We start from the raw sequence: 19,250 nt of genomic DNA on the forward strand, positions 1-19,250 counted from the left end.
TGTTATGACATTTTCCCATATTGTTTTCGAGCTGATGACTGATCAACTCTTTGTGAAATAAAATTCATGGTATATATATTTTTTTTTTTTTTTCTTGCTGAATTGAAAAGCATACTTACTGGTACATAGATCTGCTATCCCGAATACATAATTTCCTTTTCTTTTTTTTATTTTGTCTTGTGTGTTTTTATTGTCTAAGGATTATTGCTACCATACTTTATTTATTCATTAGATTTTAGGTTCATAAGTTAAAGTGTTATCCAAGATAATGCAAATCTTTGTCCATTGGCTGGGCTGTTTGGGTTTTTATTTTTCCCTTTTCCCTCCCAACACTTTTTTTTTTTTTCCCCCTTGCCTTCCTTTTTTTTTTTATCTCCCTTTTTATATTTTGAGGGTAACAACTCAGAATGGCTTGATTTTCAATCTGTCCACTCTGGTCCAACCTGTACTGATACCTTCCCAGTATGATATTGTGATGTTTCATACAATACAGTGAACATAACCAACTTGTTTCCTTCAATAAAGGATTGCTAAAATTGTGTGTGGGCTCCTTCTTTTCATATATATGTTATTTCTATAATTCAGCATTTTCAAAACTATAAGGTTTGGTTCTACAGTATGTATGTAAAAACCAAAAACACAGCACACCAGACCAATGTACTCTATAGCTCAAGGGTCCAGTGCTTTTATTTTTTTGGTTTGGATGTGCATTGAGGGCCTATTGAAAATGGATTGGCACAAGCACTAATGAACGCTTTACAAAATGTGCATAGCTGTAAAATTTACACCTACATAAATATGCCCTATGTGTGTGTACTCCTTCACACCCCAAATTACAAGGGGCACCTTAGATTAGTCTTGTCTTTTTTAACTTGGAATTTTAGTTGAAGGGAGAAGCTACATCAGTGTTATACTCTAGAGCAGTGTTTCTCAACTCCGGTCCTCAGGGCACACTAACAGGCTAGATTTTAGGTATTACCTTGGGGAGATGCAGACCAGAATACTGCAATCGTTGAGCAGCAAATTATATCACCTGTGATGTATTTCAGTTTTCCTGCAAACCTGGCCTGTTAGTATGCCCTGAGGACCGGAGTTGAGAAAATCTCCTCTAGAGCCATTTTCTGCACTTAGGGGGAGCTATTAGAATCTGTATAAACCTGTGTTTCTCTTCCGTTCAGGCAGAGCAGACAGCTCAATATACTTTATCATAGGGTTATGCTGCCCTCTACAGGAGTAGGACTAGGCAGACAACACAGAAGCTTGGCTATGCCCCGTGGGCCGTCCTCAGCTGGCATAATCCCCCTCGCTGCTTAGAGATACTCTGTTTTTTGTTTGCCTAGTTCAGGAGTAGGACCCAGTCTCCCAGCCAGGTTCTGGCATTTGTCTATTTGTTGCAGTTTTTGGATTTCTTCCTGTTTTTTTTTTTCTCCTGTGGAGGTCTAGCATTTGTCCGGATAGGGAGCGTGTGCAGACTGTAGCTCTGTGCTCGGTCGGCTGCGACAAAGCCCCACTGGATGGGGGCTGGCCCATGAGTTAAAAGTATCGCAAGGTTGCATATGACCGGGTCGCAGCGTTCCTTCTGGCCGATAGCTCCCCCACTTTGGTGGAGAGGAGATTCCTGTCTTTGGAGTTTTACCTCCACGCTTCAGTGGATCGGTAAGTAAGGGCTCCCTGCTTCCCTGGATGTGGTGTGGGGCGCAGGTACTCCCTGGGGTGGTCGGTCCCTCCGGGGATCTCGCACCCCCTGGGTGGCATTGAGCTGGCTTGACTGCCCGTGCTCATGGGGGGGGGGGTGGCTGGTGCCCAGCCTGTCTCCCTCGATGGGCCTGCTATGGGGTGGGTGGTCTCTTTTGAATCCCCTTGGGACCTGGTGGGTGGCCCGGGTCCTGTGGATTCAAGTACCACGCGGTGGGGCAGGCCGAAAATTTAAGCTGTGGCTTTGCCGCCTACTAATTGGGCCTTGTATGAGACGGCCCCCAGTTGCGGCGGCTGAAGCCGCCATTGTACCCTAGGTGTTTACTTAACGAATGTGCCCCCCGCCCTCTCCTGTCTCATCAGATCCTGCATCTGGTTCGGTCGTTGCAGAGGGAACCACCCTACAGGGTCCATGTTTCCCTGACCCTTCTGACAGTGAGGATGATTCCTGCATGGCCGCTGCGCCGCACAAAAAGGCGCTGGTAGATGCACTGCTTGCGTCAGTGCAGGAGCCCATTATGTTGGAGGATGCAGCTGAGGCTGCTGCGGACATATCTGTTCCGTTTGTCACCCACAAGCTGTGCGGTTATGGTGTTCTCTTATCCAGCCTATTTTGACAACTGTGTCTATAGGTGCTGGCTGCGTCCAATATGACCCTTGATGGTTCCAAGAAACTTTACGGTCCGGTATCCCTTTGGGGAATTGTTTCTGAGGAAGTGGACGGTCCCACCGGCGGTGGGTTCCCCTATTTCCAGGTTGACTAAGGCAACAATGTTTCCGGTGGTAGAATCCCTGGCTTTTAGGAATCCGGCTGACAGGCGGGCAGAACCTCTAAAGCCCGTTACATGTTTACTATGGCTGGTGCCTTATTGCAGCCTTTTGGCCTTCGCTCTGGTGTAACAGACACAGAAGGTGTGGGCGACCCTTTTGCGTATGGGAGGCGGCCAGTTTCCCCCTGCCTATGGTAAATTGGCAGATCGGTTGTTCCAGGGTCTGCAGTTTGTCTGCAATGCATCTTTGGATGCAGTTTTCGTGAGTCTCTAAGCTATCTGTCTCGGCAGTGATGCTTAGGCATATTTTGTGGCTGAAGTGTTGGTCTGAGGATCATACCTCCTAGAAGGCCCTGACTGAATTGCCTTTTCAGGGTGAGCACTGTTTGGGGCTACTCTGGATGACATCATTAGGAGTCTGACAGGGGTGAGAGTACTTTCCTTCTACACTCTGGGAAGGTGCCTTGCCAGCAGTGTGGGACTTCCTTTTCAGCCCATACGTTTTTTTTTGGGGGGTTTTTTTTCGTCCCTCAGGGGTTTTAGAAAAAGGTTTCAAGCCCCTCAAAGCCACTTTGGGAGGTTTCTAGAAGCCTTGATCTGTCAATCAGAGAGCAGGCTTATCCAGACCTGCTGACAAGGCCCCTTTGGCATGAAGGTTTTCTCCCATCCTTATCTGGGGTGGGGGAATGTCTGCGTTGGTTCTGGGGCTGTGGACCTCCTGGGTCAGATAGAATTCCGTTCTTGTCCTCTGAAACGGTTCCCATCTTCCAATGTGCACCTGCACCCAGATTGGCTGCAAGCTCTGTTGTGGGCAGGGCAGGACTTGTTGTCCCTGGGTGTGATCTTCCCTGGTGTCGGAACGTTTTCGGGGTTTTATTCACATCCTCTCTTGGTCTCCTCCCATGGTTCTGGATCAATTTTAGACTTAAGACCCTGAACCGTTTTTGTGTGGGTGCAATCATTTAGGATGGAGTCCCTTCGAGAGGTGGGGCCTTCCTGCATCAAGGGGGTTCCCTGGCTTTTTTAGACATCAAAGTTGCCTACCTGCACATTCCAATTTGCAACCGGCATCCACGTTTTCTCAGCTTCGTTGTGAGAAAGGAACACTATCAGTTTGTGGGCTTTCCCTTTGGTCTAGTCTCTGCTCCTTGGTTCTACATAAAAGTGTTGCCCCCGGTCTTAGCGTTGCTGCGTCAGCTGGAGATTGCTGTGCTGGGGTACCTGTATGACCTCCTCATGCAAGTAGTCTCTTTTGGCTCTGACAGCTGATGTGAAAATTATTTCCTAGACTTTGCATGAGAACGGGCGGCTTCTTAATTTTCAGAAGTATGCCCTGGTTCCGACAAGGAGATTGGATTATCTAGGGCTGACTCTAGATTCAGGTCTAGCTGGACTGTTCCTTCCTCTAGAAAAGTTGCATTCTGTGATTCAACTGTTGCTAGCCCACATGTGGTCGTCCCTTCGGCCTGCATGCAAGATTTGGACCTGATGGTGTCCACCTTCGAGGCGGTTCTGTTTGCACAGTTCTACACGAGACTCCTTCGAAAGAGATTCTGGTCAAATGGGACAAGTGTCCCAAGTCGCTGGACAAGGAGATTTTTCTGAGTCTGGCTACAAGTGTTCTCTGGTCTGATGACTGCTTGACCTTGCTACAGGGTACGTTTTTCTCCCTTTGTTCTGGACAGTGGTTACAACAGATGCCAGCCTGTCTGGGTGGGGGGGTTCTGGGGCTGTTGGACTTTGGAAGAGTCCAGATTGCCCATCAACGTCTTGGAGCTTCGAGTGATCAGGCTTTGCCCAGATCATTGGACGAAGCAGCTCTGGGGACTCCCGATGCAAATTCAGTCAAACAATGCCATGTACTCTGGATGATGTTCAAGCTGTTCGGCAACCACTGAGACCTTTCAGGGGTCAGACTTGCTCTTTGTGGTTACTAATGGGCCACGGAAGGGGCTTCCTCTGCTACCATTTCCAGATGGATCACACAGAGGGTGACTCAGGCTTATTTGCTTAGTGGTCCAGTTTGCCTCTTTTCCCTGTGATGGCACGTTCTACTCGGGCCCTTAATGCTTCTTGGGCCTTCAGTCATAAGGTGTCAGTGGGGCAGGTGTGCATGGGAGCCACTTGGTCATCGGTGCATACTTTTAAATTTTTTTGAACTGGATATTTTGGCATCTGCAGTTGCCTCCTTAGCCACAAAGTGTTGTTGGCTGCGATTTAGAGGGTCTGTTTTTCCTTCTTGAGTGGGTATTTCAAGTTGGGCTCCTGTTTTTAGTTGATTTACTATTGCCTGGATTGGCTTGTGTTTAGCTTTGAGTTTTTTTGTTCCCACCCCTCATGTTTGGCACTGCTTTGGGACGTCCTTATAGTAAACAAGATGGAGCTGTGTCTGTAAATGAACGGAAGAGAACATAGGATTTTTGTACTCACCGTAAAATCCTTTTCTCTGAGTTCATTGACAGACACTGGATCTACCCCGCTATGGAGTTTTCATACTTCTGTTACTGCTTGTTACAAAATGGAGTATCTCTAAGCAGAGAGGGGGATTATGCCAGCTGAGGACGGTCCATGGGTTGTAGCCAAGCTTTTTTTTTTTGTTGTCTGCCTCGTCCATCTCCTTTAGAGGGCAGCATAACCCTATAGTAAAGAATATGGAGCTGTGTCTGTCAATGAACATCAGAGAAATGGATTTTATGGTAAGTCAAAAATCTTTTATTTATTTTATTTCTATTGCTTATTAAGGGATACAGCCTGTTAAACAAAATATGGTTATACTAACTACAGAAGAAACACTAGCCACATAGACAACTGAAGCCAGCGCCCTTGAGACTTTACCCGCTGCTACCGGCCCAGTTCTGCTTGGTGTCTTTTTAGAAAAACAAAAATCTTCTGGTTCAAGACATCTAGTAACAGATTCCATTAAATCATGCCAGATATTGAAAATCCTAGAAGGCTCTCAAGTTAGCCAGTGAGTGGTTTTCCTAGTTCATTTAGTATGCTCATGTCCTCTGTGATGTTTCTGCATTCAGTATTACCTGTCTATGTTTCAGTTACCCCAGGACTCCAAAAATAAAATGCAGAACTAAACATATTGATTTAACATTTAAAAAAAAAAAGTTACATTCCTGGCATGTGCATAAAAAAATAATGGCAGCTTCCTTGGATGAAATTTATAAGAGGGTTTAGTTCCACTTTATGGTCAGGCCAGTGTCCCTTGCCGAGTCCTAGAAATTGCTTAGTTGGTTCACCTGCACCTCTCTCTGAAGATTTCGATTTGGCGACTCACTTGGCACCGGATTTCAGGTGAGGACAGCTTTACTGGGGTTTCCTTGCAGAGGTATCCAGACCAGAGATGCAACGTTTGACCCTGCCTCTAAAGACTGAGTGATTAGCAGGCTGCTGTGCATCGGTTCTGTTACAGTAGCTATAGCCAAACAGAGAAAAAAATAGAAAAGAAAAAAAAGGATTTTAATCCTGCTCACTTATGGGGCTTGCTTATAGTTTATGCAAGATCACAAGCTGGAATTTGGTGGTGGGGGGGCACTCAATTCATTTCTTGGGTTGTGCTTTTGCTGTCTAGCTGCTGGGTGCTTTTTAGACCTGCACTGCCAATCTAAATTTTTTGCCATTTGCCTCTTTCTACTGGGACTTTGACACAGTACAGGATAGGGAGAATGAGCATGGCACATCAGGGATCTTCAAAGAGTTAGGCCCCTTTCACACTAGCGAACCGTTCAGATCCGCCTGTCAGTTTTTCAGGAGGATCTGAACGGATTCCCCATGCATCTCTATGGGGCACCGGATTTCAGCGGAGACCTGTCCGCTGACATCCGGTCCGTCAAATCTGGCCGGATGGAAACTCTATTTTCCATCCGTCCATCGGATCGGATGAGAATGGACAGGCGGTCCGTTCTCATCCGATTCCCCCATAGAGAACAGCGGGGACCTGACAGCTCTGTCTCTGCACACAGCGCGGAGACAGAGCTGCCATCCGCCTGCTCAGCGAGGGATCGGTGGACCGCTGAGAAAAGCGGAGTCCGCCAACGGACTCCCATTTGTGAAAGGGGCCTTAGGAAGAATTCTGAATTTTAAAGGGTCAGTTCTGATTCTCTTAACCCTGGATCTTCTGGATCCTTTTTTTTTTTTTTTTTTGTGGTCCTAGCTTTTCTTGACAAAATTGCAGAGTTGGTTTTGGCAACTTTAATGCTGATGTTTATCTTCCCAAATGAGTGACATGCAAATGGTATCCACCTCTGAAGCAGTCCCCTTTTACTCAGTTCTATTCCAGAGCCTTGCAAACAAAGCATTCCCAGAATGTGGGACACATCCATGATTGGTTACATTACATCCTTGAGCCAAAGTATCTTTCATGGTGGCTTCTGTCCATGGCATTGTTGAATAACAAGTTCGTCATGATGGCTGCTGGTCTTCTGGGTTGGGGTGGAGTTATGTGGCAGAGTTCTGCACTAGCTTGTCTGTTTTTAGTAGTTAGTCTCGGGAAGAATAGAAACTTCCAATCAACATCCTAGAGTTGCAAGCAATGTTTCTCTCATTTTTTGGATCCTTCTGACTGGTCATCCAGTTCCAGTGGACCATGCCACATCTGAATGGGTTGCTAATGCTACCTATTTGCCTAAGGCTCCGTTCACATCTAGGCGTTTTGGGGCGTTTTTCTGCTCTAGGATCAGCTCTCAAAACGCCCAACAAGACAAATCCTATTCATTTCAATGGCCCCTGTTCACATCTGAGCGTTTTGACGCTGTATACAAAACGCCCAACGCTCAAAAAAGTACATGAGCTTCTTTTTGGGCAGATTACAGGCGTTTTCCATTGATCTCTATTCAATCTAAAAACGCCTGCACAAAAATCGCGGTAAAAATCGCGGTAAAAAACGCCGCAAAAATCGCGGTAAAAAACGCGTGAAAAACGCTACGCTCAGGTGTGAATGTAGCCTTAACGTTCCCATCTTTTGTTTGTTTTTTTTTCCCCTCTCTAATGCAAAACAAAAAAAAAAGAATGGATTTGTGTTGCATCAGTTTGCACAACAGTTGTTAGTTCAGTTTGCAACATCTGTCTTCAGTTTACATCCACGAAAACGGGGAAAAAAAAGTTTGTCACTTTGCATTCATTCCTTCAGTTATATTGTATTTGTGTGCATAGTAATGATTTAGGTGTATTTTAATAAACATTTTTGCAACTATCATGGGCCATAGAAAATTTGTAGCACAATCTTTTAATTCAAATTAAATAAAGTATTGTTGTCTCTGCGCTACCCAGTTATAGTGCAAAGGGTAACACAAACAAACTGAATGCAGCCAGCACTAACGTGCGTTCCTGAATCAGTGGTAATATTCTTTGATAAAGTGAAGCGCAATCGCAAAATAATCAAAAGAAATGCATTACTGACTCGCATTAATATGGAAATCTGACTTCAGTGCAATCTGAGCTAATGGTTCTGTCAGAATATTTATACTGCTCTGAATATAACAGTGTCTCTATTTATGTCAATATTTATACTGCTCGGAATATAAAAGTGTCTGTTTATGTCAATAAGCAAAGATCTGTGTGGTAGGAGAATCTCAACTTATTTCCACAAATCAATATGTAGTGAATTCTTTTTATCGATTCATTTCTTTTTAAAAGCATATACCAATCTTAGTGAAAACAGTCTACAGTATGGAATATATAAGAATATTTATTCACAAGACATGTATTCACAATAAATGATCAAACTTGAGATGACACAAAAAGATAACTCTATGTAAAATACTAACTTCAAACAATGAATGCAATGTGATTTGTAGCTCAATAATGAAAGTAAAAATAAAGCAAGATTACGTTTTCTCCAGGTATAGTATAAACCATAAATGAATGTTCTATATAATCAGACCACAATTGTCTGCGAATTGCGAAGTACGACAGTCACTCCACTGCAGATGGAGTGAGAATAGGCCATGCAAAACATGAGACTAATACGCCAATATGCGCTAAATCTGATATTAATAAAAATGTATAAAAAGCAAAAATCAGCTCTTAGAGAAAAATCTACATATGGTTAATACGGCTGGGACTGTAATCTTGTTACCCTTAAATATGAAATGTAAAACATTTAAGGAAGGAAATAAATGATAGTAAATAATATCAAATAAACAGCAAGTATATTTACCATATTTAAAAGCTGCTAGCTTAAAATGGTCTTTACCAGAGTCCTTAAGATGGCTGCCTTCCCAAGATGGTAGCCAGTTAGGGAGGAGTTTCGTTTGACGTCCTTCCAAGTTTCAGATACATGATGGAGCAAAATGGAGTATGTATAGATGAGTCTATGCATGGCTGTAGTAGCGTGTGTGTTGTATGTGTAATGTATGTTGTGCAATGTCGTGTCTCTCTCATCTGGGTTCTCCTTTTTATATGGTATAGAACAAAGGACTATTAAAATTACCATAAGTTAAACCTAGAGGGAGTAACATTATCCCCATTGGTTGGGACATCTTATTCATTAACTGGTGAGGTCATTGGGTGACACCTCTTGGTTGACCAGTATATTAAAATTAAATGATGATTTCTCCATTTAAGACTATCACAAAAACAACATAATAATTCATCCATACTCTCATCTAATATACATGTCCATCTAATCTCCATCATGTATCTAGGTAAAGATTAAATCTGGTAACACCATTTTTAATATTATTAATATATCTATCTATATATATTGGAAATGACTTTTTAACCTAAGACTTCAACTAGTAGCAGTCAGTCACCAGAGATGGCAGTATTGTGTTGCTCTTAGCTTCAGTATATAGCAATATAACAGCATTATTTACCTACAAATAAGCTTTGCACCTTATATTGACAAAGAGCTTACAATCTCAGACCTTCTAGAGTCTGGCAAGGTTAGAAAAGTTTTATGATTAATTTCTACAACTTACAATTTACAAATGTTTACTGAAGCCTTTCTTGACATACAGAGATGAGTCATCAATATCAGTTAAAACTTTTCTTTAGCAAGAATATGAAACAACTTTAATATAGAAGGTTTACATACATATCTATGTATGTTATTCATATATATATATATATATATATATATATATATATATATACTTCATTGTTAATATCCTTTTACACATAGGATTATAATGTATCTGTAAATCTTATTTTTAAATTTTAAACACAGAATACTTAATTAGGGGGTTTTATGGTCCCACACACAGATAAGATTACCTTGGTATAGCTTCAGCTAGACTTTATCTAAAGAAGGTCAACAGGCTATCTATTTATTTAACAGCATGTCTGTGTAAACCTTTAAGTCCCCGTTCACACTGGAGCGACCTGGTCGCCTCACAGGTCACCGTAGGTCGCCTTCCATAGGGAAGCTGCGGACCCGTTCTAATAGGAGCGACACAAGTCGCTCCGACTTAGAAAAAGGGTCCGGAGCTTCTTTGGGGCGACCGTCATAGACTTCAATGTTATGAAGTCCGTGCCGGCCGCTCCGAGGTCACGGCGCGCTGCTCGCACCGTGACCTCGGAGGTCGCCCTGGGAAGTCGGATCGCCCCAGTGTGATCCTGAATAGACATCTCCTGAATAGACACTTTTTGTTAAAGGAGATTTAACCTTTCCGTAACCTAACAAAAATGGATGTCACTGTTTAATACTTCTATGTAGAACAAAATATGACATATTTCATATTTTTTTTTAATTTAATCTCCCCCAATAATTCTGACAGTTCAAAGTGAAATAAGAATTAATGTGCAAATAAATAACATGTGTTAACTTGTATCAAAAATCATACTATCTAATAATACCACAATGTCAAGTGTGTTAGTAGTGTGTTTCTTGCGACTTTTAATTCTAGAGGTTCTGTGCTTACAGAAAACATGATTGTGGCTCTTTTTTTAACTTTTGACAATTGAAAAATGTCAAAAGTAAATGACAAATAGTCCAACCATCTGACGTGAAGAATAGGAACCTGGGCCCAGGAGCACTAGGGTTAAACCTAATATTGTCAGATTTAAACGTTCACCATTCTTGTTGCATCTCCCTGACATTGTTATCTCGCAAGGCAGCCTTTCTTGTGACCATCACATTGGACAAAAGGGTTTCTAAGCTTTCACCACTACCCCGTACAGAGCCCATCTGATCTTGCATAAAGAATTGGTTACTTTTTACCCAAAGTGGTCTCTGAGTTTTACTTTAATGAGGATATTGTGGTACCTTTCTTGTGTCTGGCAGTGGTTCACCCCAAAGAGATCTCTCACAATTGCTTGAATGTGGTTAGGGTAATCAGGGTTTACTCTTGGCCACTGCTTCTTTTAGACTGTTGGATTCTGGTATTCCAGAAGGCCCTAAAAGAAAAGAATGGGATTTAAAAAAAAAAAACAATCATACTTGCCTAGATGGCTGCAGCACTGATCCCGGCAGCAGCTGTCCCCTGCCACTTTTAAGACCAAGAACTGAGCGATTAAACACAGCTGAGCGCTCAGCTCTCGGTCTTCAGCCTGCAGAGAGCCAGTGACTGTCAATCACCGACTCTCTGCTCTGCCCTTTTATTGCATACTGGAGCACTGAGCTGTGGAGGGGGTGGGAGCAGCTGGTTCAGACTCTCAGTGGCCCACTGAGAGGTTGGGCCAGGTGCCAGTCCAGGCTTCCCGGTGGATCTTGACCATATGGTCAGGATGTTTTCAGAGCCTGGATAAGGGTCAGTGATGTCAGTTTATAGCAGGCTTTAGCTGCAACCCTGTAAGGCTGTTATATTATAATTCCTTTGGGTGATAAAATCATGGCTTATCTGCCTGTTTATTGCCCCTTGGCTGCCAAGTCCATTTTTTATGTTCACTTTCAGAGTCCATTGTTTGAATGGACCCCCCCCCCCCCTGTAAACTTAAAAGAAAAAAGTAGCAAAGGAGCTGGGTTTTAAAGTGATTCTAAACCTTTAAGTTTTTTTCCCCCCTTTTTTAAATAACAAAAACATGTCATACTTACTACCTGCTCTGTCCAATTGCTTTGTACAGAGCAGCCCCGATCCTCCTCTTCTGGAGTCCCTCAATGGTGATTCTGGCTCCTCCCTCTGCTGGGTTGCCATGACAACAAACTCCCCTCTGGCTACACACAAGAGTGTGGTCTTTGTCACTGGCAGGTACTGAATCGTGGGAACAGTGGGACCGCTCTATGCCTGCCAAAAGATCATTGGGGGGAGGGGGGAGCACAAAGTGACAGGCATGTAACCTCCATGTGGTGAATCCACATGCAGGGAGTCAGACTGCCCGACGCTCGGCTGGGGAGCAGGATGAAGTCACCACACCGTACAGTTAGTTGCCCTGCACAGAATGTTGTGAGCTTCCATGTGGCTTCCCCGTCAATACTAAATTTGGAAGTTATATTTTGGACAGGTGTGCCTTAGGCTGGCCACAAAAAAAGGCCACTCTAAAATGTGCAGTTTTATCACACAGCACAATGCCACAGATGTTGCAAGTTTGAGTGAGTGTGCAATTGGCATGTTGACTGCAGGAATGCCCACCAGAGCTGTTTCCCATGAATTGAATGTTCATTTCTCTACCATAAGCCGTCTCCAAAGGCTTTTCAGAGACTTTGGCAGTACATCCAACCAACCTCACAACCGCAAACCATGTGTAACCACACCAGCCCAGGAACTCCACTTCCAGCATCTTCACCTCCAAGATCCTCTGAGACCAGCCACCCGGACAGCTGCTGCAACAATCGGTTTGCATAACCAAAGAATTTCTACACAAACTGTCAGAAACCGTCTTGGGGAAGCTCAACTGCATGCTCGTCGTCCTTATGGGGGTCTCGACCCGACTGCAGTTCGTCATAGGCAGACTGCCAGGCACTTGGCTGGGAAGCAGGATGGAGTCACCACAGGGAGTCCAGTTACTTGGCCCCCCTGCACGTAGTGTTATGATCTCTGTGTGGGTGACAGGGCATAGAAAGGCGGCTAGCAGGGGGACAGATCGAAGGGAGCAGGGGGGTAGGGTCCTGGACACCTTACTTTCTGTAAGATCTCATTTTGCCTTTATTTTACATCCGTTTCCATCAAAATGTGTTTAGTACAGGACGAAGGGGTTGATTAGACCGTAGGTTGTATGCTGCTACCTTCAGGTGATTGGACACTGGCAAAAGTCTTGCTGGGACTGCCCCCCCCCCCCCCCAGTACCCATATTATCCTGCCTACTCTTCGAGGCTACAGGTTTTTTTGCAAGTCTTTGTAGGTGATGGACCCTATCTTATTAGACTCTTAAAAATAACCATGAACACAACTACAAGTCTCCGGAGCAAAATTATTTGAACTTTCTTCTGATGGCTACTTCCAGCAGGATAATGCACCATGTCACAAAGCTCAAACCATCTCAAACTGGTTTCTTGAACATGATAATGAGTTCACTGTACACCAATGACCTCCACAGTCACCAGATCTCAATCCAATAGAGCGCCTATGCGATGTGGTGGAATGGGAGATTCACATCATGGATGTGCAGCTGACAAATCTGCAGCAACTGCTTAATGCTATCATGTCAAAATGGGCCAAAATCTCTGAGGAATATTTCCCAAGTCATATTCCAGGAATGCCCTATGAGAGAGAAAGTGGCTCCTGCCACCTAGCACAGGAAGCACAAATCCACATTAGTATAAAAAGACAGGCACTATGCATGGTCCTTCAGTTATTGTGTTTCCTCCGGATAGGCAGGATCACTGATTTTTTATTTTTTTTTGTCTCATCATCTGTCAGGCCATTGTGCTAGGCAGCAGGGGCCTCCTGGGCTATAATCTGTTTCCCCTGGGGTTGTGTTCCTGGGTAGATGAAAGGATTAGCTTAGGCTCCACTGGGGCTGTTGCCCAGGGGAGGCTAGGGGACCCTCTCTCCCCTGTGTATTGGGTAAGTCTGTAGGGTAGCCATTGTAGGAGGCTAGCCCTTTCCCCAGTGGATGTAGAGCAGTGCACTCACCTGTAGCTTTCCCCCATGTGCTGCTGTAAAGCCAACCATGGCTTCCTTGTTGTCTGGAGGCTGGGGGGCGGCGTGCTGAGGTCACTTCCGGTTCAGGCTAGTGACGTGTTTCTAGCGGAAGTGACCCAGTGGGGATGCCCGGCGGCCATATTGCATAGGGCAGATGCCCAAATGGAGTCCAGGATGTCCCAGCAGGATGAAGGGGGGATACTTACTGCCTGGGCATGCCGATTCACACATGGCAGGCTAGGATCCACAGAGGAGGACATGGGTGGATCTGAACAGTCCCAGCTTTTTTTTTTTTTAAAGGACCCTGTGTTGATTTTCAGTTCCCTGCAGGTGCATCATGGAGGTGGGTGCTGCAGAGGAAGAGGATCAGGGGATGCAGAAGGTTTCAAGCACTAAGGTAGGAAAGTGATGATATCCTTACCTGCCGCTTGGGGGAGGGGCACTAAGTGGGTTTTTTTTTTTATTTGTTTATTTCTGGAGAGGTCAGGGAGACATTTGCGGATTACTTTTTTCCTTACACCTGGCAGCTCTCTCTGAATCAGCTCCTTTTTTCATTTGTGTCTCCCCAAGAAAAGAGCCGCAAAGAAAAGAATGGAGCAGGACCTGCTAAGGACCTTACAAGAGATGTGCCTCATGTTAACACAAGCTGTCATCCCTAGATTCAGTGTTGGAATGTTAATCAGAGAGGAAGCATGGTCCCAAAAAAACAGCAATGCAAAGGATTTCATCCTTTCAGGAAAAATGGGCCTAAAGGAGGTGGCAATCAAAAGCAAAAGAAGCCTTGGCAATATGGAAAAGCAAAGGAAAAAGGGGGATTTTTGTTTAATCCCTCGCAGCCTATAAAAAAGGGCAATGACTCCCCTTGCCAGGTAGGAGGGAGACTGGGGGCTTTCCTATCCTAGTGGCAGGCCACATCAAACAACGCATACATCTTAGACTTAATCACCAGAGGTTATCAGATAGAAGTTAATCAAATCCCCCCAGGAACATTTTTTAGTAACTCGACTTCCGAAGAACGTAGACATGGCAGGCGCCATAACAAATCTGCTCCAAGAAATGATGGACCAAGGAGTTATACCCTCCCTATCACAAAGGGAAAGCAAAGGAGGCTTTTACTCTCACTTTTTTCTATGGAAAATTCAGGCAGATCCTCAACCTGAAAATGTTCAGCAGGACAGGCAAATACAAAAGATTCAAGATGGAAATCATCTTTACAACGAAAGAACTACTGACTCATACTGGCTTATTTACACATTCCCATCAGAGAAAGCTAAAAATATTTCTCAGGTTTGCAGTAAAAGGTCCAAATCAAACAATCTATTTCAAATTCAACGCTCTACCTTTCGGGCTAGCATCTGCTCCAAGAATCTTCACAAAAGTGCTAGCAGAGGCATTACAGACCTTGAGGGCAGAAGGAATCTTGATAATACCGTATCTAGATGACCTGCTCTTGTTCGTAAGAATGGCTATGGAATTGGAAAGGTCTTTGAACATAACACAAAGAGACCTTCAGAGTCTGGGTTGGATTTTAGACACAGAAAAGTCGCATTTTCTCCCTGCTCAGAAAGTTATTTTCCTGGGTTATATAGTGGATTCCCCAAAAGCAAAAATCTTACTAGAATAAAAGAGGGTAACACTAATGACAGAAGGTTCCAGGCCCATACTGAACCCCACAACGTCCATAAGAAAGATAATGAGATTGTTATTACTGATGAGAGCAGCGATTCCGGCAGTGACTTGGGCCCAGACTCACATGAGAGCTCTTTAGGGGTTCATGTTATCAGTATGGGACGGTCACCAACAATCACTGAACAATCTTGTGACACTGCCGAGTCTAGTGAAGGAATTCTTACAATGACGGCTGCTAGAAAGAAATCTGTCTCTGGGACGTTGCTGGACACAGGTGGAACCATTAAGAATCACAACAGACGCAAGTGCCTGGGGTTGGGGAGCCCACATGGGCCACCAGGCAGTGCAAGGAAAATGGGATCAGTCTTGAGTCAAGCAGTCTTCCAACACTAGAGAACTGAGGACAATCTGGGAAGCTCTGTGCACCTTTGCATCCACTATAAGGGGAAAACATGTATTAATCTTTTTGGACAATATCGCTGTGGTTTCCTCTATCAACAAACAAGGAGGCACGCATTCAGCAATCCTCAGGGAACTAGCCAGGATAATATTTTGCTGGGCAGAAGAGAACGTCCTTTCCCTTGCAGCAGTGCACATCAAAAGGAAATTAAACTCAATAGCGGATTTTCTAAACAGAACAGATCTCACATACAGAATTGAGTCTGAAACCAAGAAGTGTTCAGGCTGATCGTTTAAAACTGGCGTTATCTGGAAATAGACCTTTTTGCTTCCTCAAAAAATGCAAAAGTAGAGAAATTCTTCTTGATAGAAAGGGATCTGAGCAGTTTAGGGTTGAATGCGTTCGCCCACTCCTGGTCAGGTAAGCTCTTGTACGCATTTCCTTCCTTCAGGCTAATTCTGAATGTCTTACAGAAGTTCCAAGCTACAGAAGCAAAGATTATCGTTCCCTGCTCTCCAGAACCTCTCGATCTCAGGAAAATTGTGTCGCCAACATGTGGGCCGTCTTTCTCTGACAGCTTGGCTACTAAGAAAGAGTTGTTAAAGGAAAGGTCTGTCAGAGAAAGTGATCTGCACTATATTGGAAAGTAGGAAAAAGTCCACAAATTTAGTTTATTCCAAAATTTGGAAGAAGTTTTGCGGCTGGAGGAAGGAAAAAGGTAAGATTTTCAGGTCTATTATTCCAGCCATATTTGATTTTTTACAGGATAGTACAGATTTAGGTCTTGCACCCAACACTCTAAAAGTGCAAGTGGTGGCATTATCCATTTTTCTAGACCTAAGATTAGCAGATCATACTCTAAAAAGGGGTTCATCAAGTCAGTTTCAAGGAAAAGACCTCTTTAGTAAAAGAGGTTTCCCCCTTGGGACCTATGGGCAGTACTGCAGAGTTTTATAAAAGGACCATTTGAGCCTCTTGAAGAAAGCTCTTTGAAACTCCTAACTTATAAAACCGTACTCCTAGTGGCCCTGGTGTCTGCCAGGAGAGTGAGTGAATTGCAAGCTTTATCAATTTCGGAACCTTACTGTTCCATATTTCCAGATAAGGTCATTCAATCCCTGGACCCAGCGTTTCTCCCTAAAGTATCCACTGATTTCCACAGGTCACAAGACATAGTAATTTCATCTTTCTGCGGACAAGCAATTTAAAAGAAAATTTCTACAAATTAGACATCAGGAGATGTCTGTTATGCTACATTGAAAAAACCAAATAATGGAAAAAGGTACTCAATCTGTGCTGTAATCTGGTGCCAGAAAAGGACTAAGAGCCTCAAAAACCACTATCGCGAGATGGGTGAAATCCGCTATTAAGGAAGCCTACTCCATAGCAGGCCTGCAAGCTCCATCTAAGCTTAGAGCGCATTTCACTAGAACCTTAGCCACCTCTTGCACAGGGAAAGCAGGGACTACCCCGATCTCCAAAACAGCCACCTGGTCGAATTTCCAGACTTTCGTAAGACACTACCGTCTGGACCTTCTGTCATCAATTGACCTGGCTTATGGGAGAAAAGTGCTTCAGGCAGAAGATCCCCCCTCCACTAACAGGTTTTTTTTCTATAATGTCTCTGTCATAAGACCCTCATGGAAGATGACTTGGGAAAACGAAGTTATTACCTATTAACTTGATTTTCAGGAATCTTCCAGGATGGCACTGTTCCCACCCTATGATTTGGTAATGGTTATTATTACGGGGTGTACATGATAGGCCTTCGGTTATTTGTTATCACTGAGGGACCAATCATTGTGCCTGTCTTTTATATTAATGTGGAATTGTGTTTCCTGTGCTAGGTGGGAGGAGGCACTCTCTCTCATAAGGCCATCCTGGAAGGTTTACTGAAAATCAAGTTAACAGGTAATAACTTAGTTTTCCAACACCTTGCTGAATCTATGCCACAAATAATTAAGGCAGCTCTTAAAGCAAAAGGGGGTCCAATCCAGTACTAGCAAGGTGTACCTAATAAAGTGAGAGTACATATGTTCTGTAGGTGCCCTGGTACTTACCAGCCTCTCTCACCAAACGCCTTCAGTTTTTTGACTGCACTACAGACATCTGCTAAAAGATCTCCCAGCTTCTCACAGATATTCACCAATTGAAAGGAACTTTCCAACCTCTAAGTTAGTTGCCCGTCTCACTTTGGGTCATGCAGATCTCTTTACCCTTATCTGCAAACTAACATGTGGGATAGTTTTCATCTAGAATGATGATAGGAAAACCTAATCCAGAAATTGTTCCCATTCCTCATTCTTCAGTTTGGTTCAGGTCTTGGTTCAGCTTTGTAGAGGTGTACGTCTCATAAATTTGAATATCATCAAAAAGTTAATTTATTTCAGTAATTCAATTCAAAAAGTGCTTCGAGCATTTCTTTCTTTTAATTTTGATGATTATGGCTTACAGCTAGTGAAAACCCAAAATTCAGTATCTCAGCAAATTAGAATATCATAGAAGACCATTTAAAAAAAAAAAAAAGGATTGTTAAATACAGAAATGTTGGCTTACTGAAAAGTATGTCCATGTACAGTATATTATGCATTGGTCAGGGCTCCTTTTGCATGAATTACTTCATCAATGTAGCATGGCATGGAGGCGATCAGCCTAAGGCACTGCTGAGGTGTTATGGAAGCCCAGGTTTCTTTGATAGTGGCCTTCAGCTTGTCTGCATTGTTGGGTCTGGTGTCTCTCATCTTCCACTTGACAATACCCCACAGATTCTCCATGGGGTTTAGGTAAGGCGAGTTTACTGGCCAATCAAGCAGTGATACCATGATCAATAAACCAGGTATTGGTACTTTTGGCAGTGTGGGCAGGTGCCAAGTCCTGCTGAAAAATGAAATCAGCATCTCCATAAAGCTGGTCAGCAGAGGGAAGCATAAAGTGCTCTAGAATTTCCTGGTAGAGGGCTGCGCTGACTTTGGACTTGATAAAACAGTGGACCAACACCAGCAGATGACATGGCTCCCCAAATCATCACTGACTGTGCAGCATTTGGTTTTTTATTTGGAAACCAAGGTCCCAGAGTCTGGAGGAAGAGTGGAGAGGCACAGAATCCAAGTTGCATGAGATCCAGTGTGAAGTTTCCACAGTCAGTGATGATTTGGGGAGCCATGTCATCTGCTGATATTGGTCCACTGTGTTTTATCAAGTCCAAAGTCACTGCAGGCCTCTAGCAGGAAATTCTAGAGCACTTCATGCTTCTCTCTGCTGACCAGCTTACCAGAAGTGCTCTACAATTTCCTGCTAGAAGGCTGCGGTGACTTTGGACTTGATAAAACACAGTGGACCAATATCAGCAGATGACATGGCTCCCCAAATCATCACTGACTGTGGAAACTTCACACTGGATCTCATGCAACTTGGATTCTGTGCCTCTCTATTCTTCCTCCAGACTCTGGGACCTTGGTTTCCAAATAAAATGCACAATTTTGCACAGCCAGTGATGAATAGGGGAGCCATGTCATTTGCTGGTGTTGGTCCACTGTGTTTTATCAAGTCCAAAGTCAGCGCAGCCTTCTACCAGGAAATTCTAGAGCACTTTATGCTTCCCTCTGCTGACCAGCTTTAGGGAGATGCTGATTTCATTTTCCAGCAGGACTTGGCACCTGCCCACACTGCCAAAAGTACCAATACCTGGTTTATTGATCATGGTATTACTGCTTGATTGACCAGTAAATTCGCCTTACCTAAACCCCATAGCGAATCTGTGGGGTATTGTCAATTGGAGGATGAGAG

The sequence above is a fragment of the Pelophylax lessonae genome, assembly GCF_965119305.1.
Source record: "Pelophylax lessonae genome assembly, chromosome: 3".
NCBI lineage: Eukaryota > Metazoa > Chordata > Amphibia > Anura > Ranidae > Pelophylax > Pelophylax lessonae.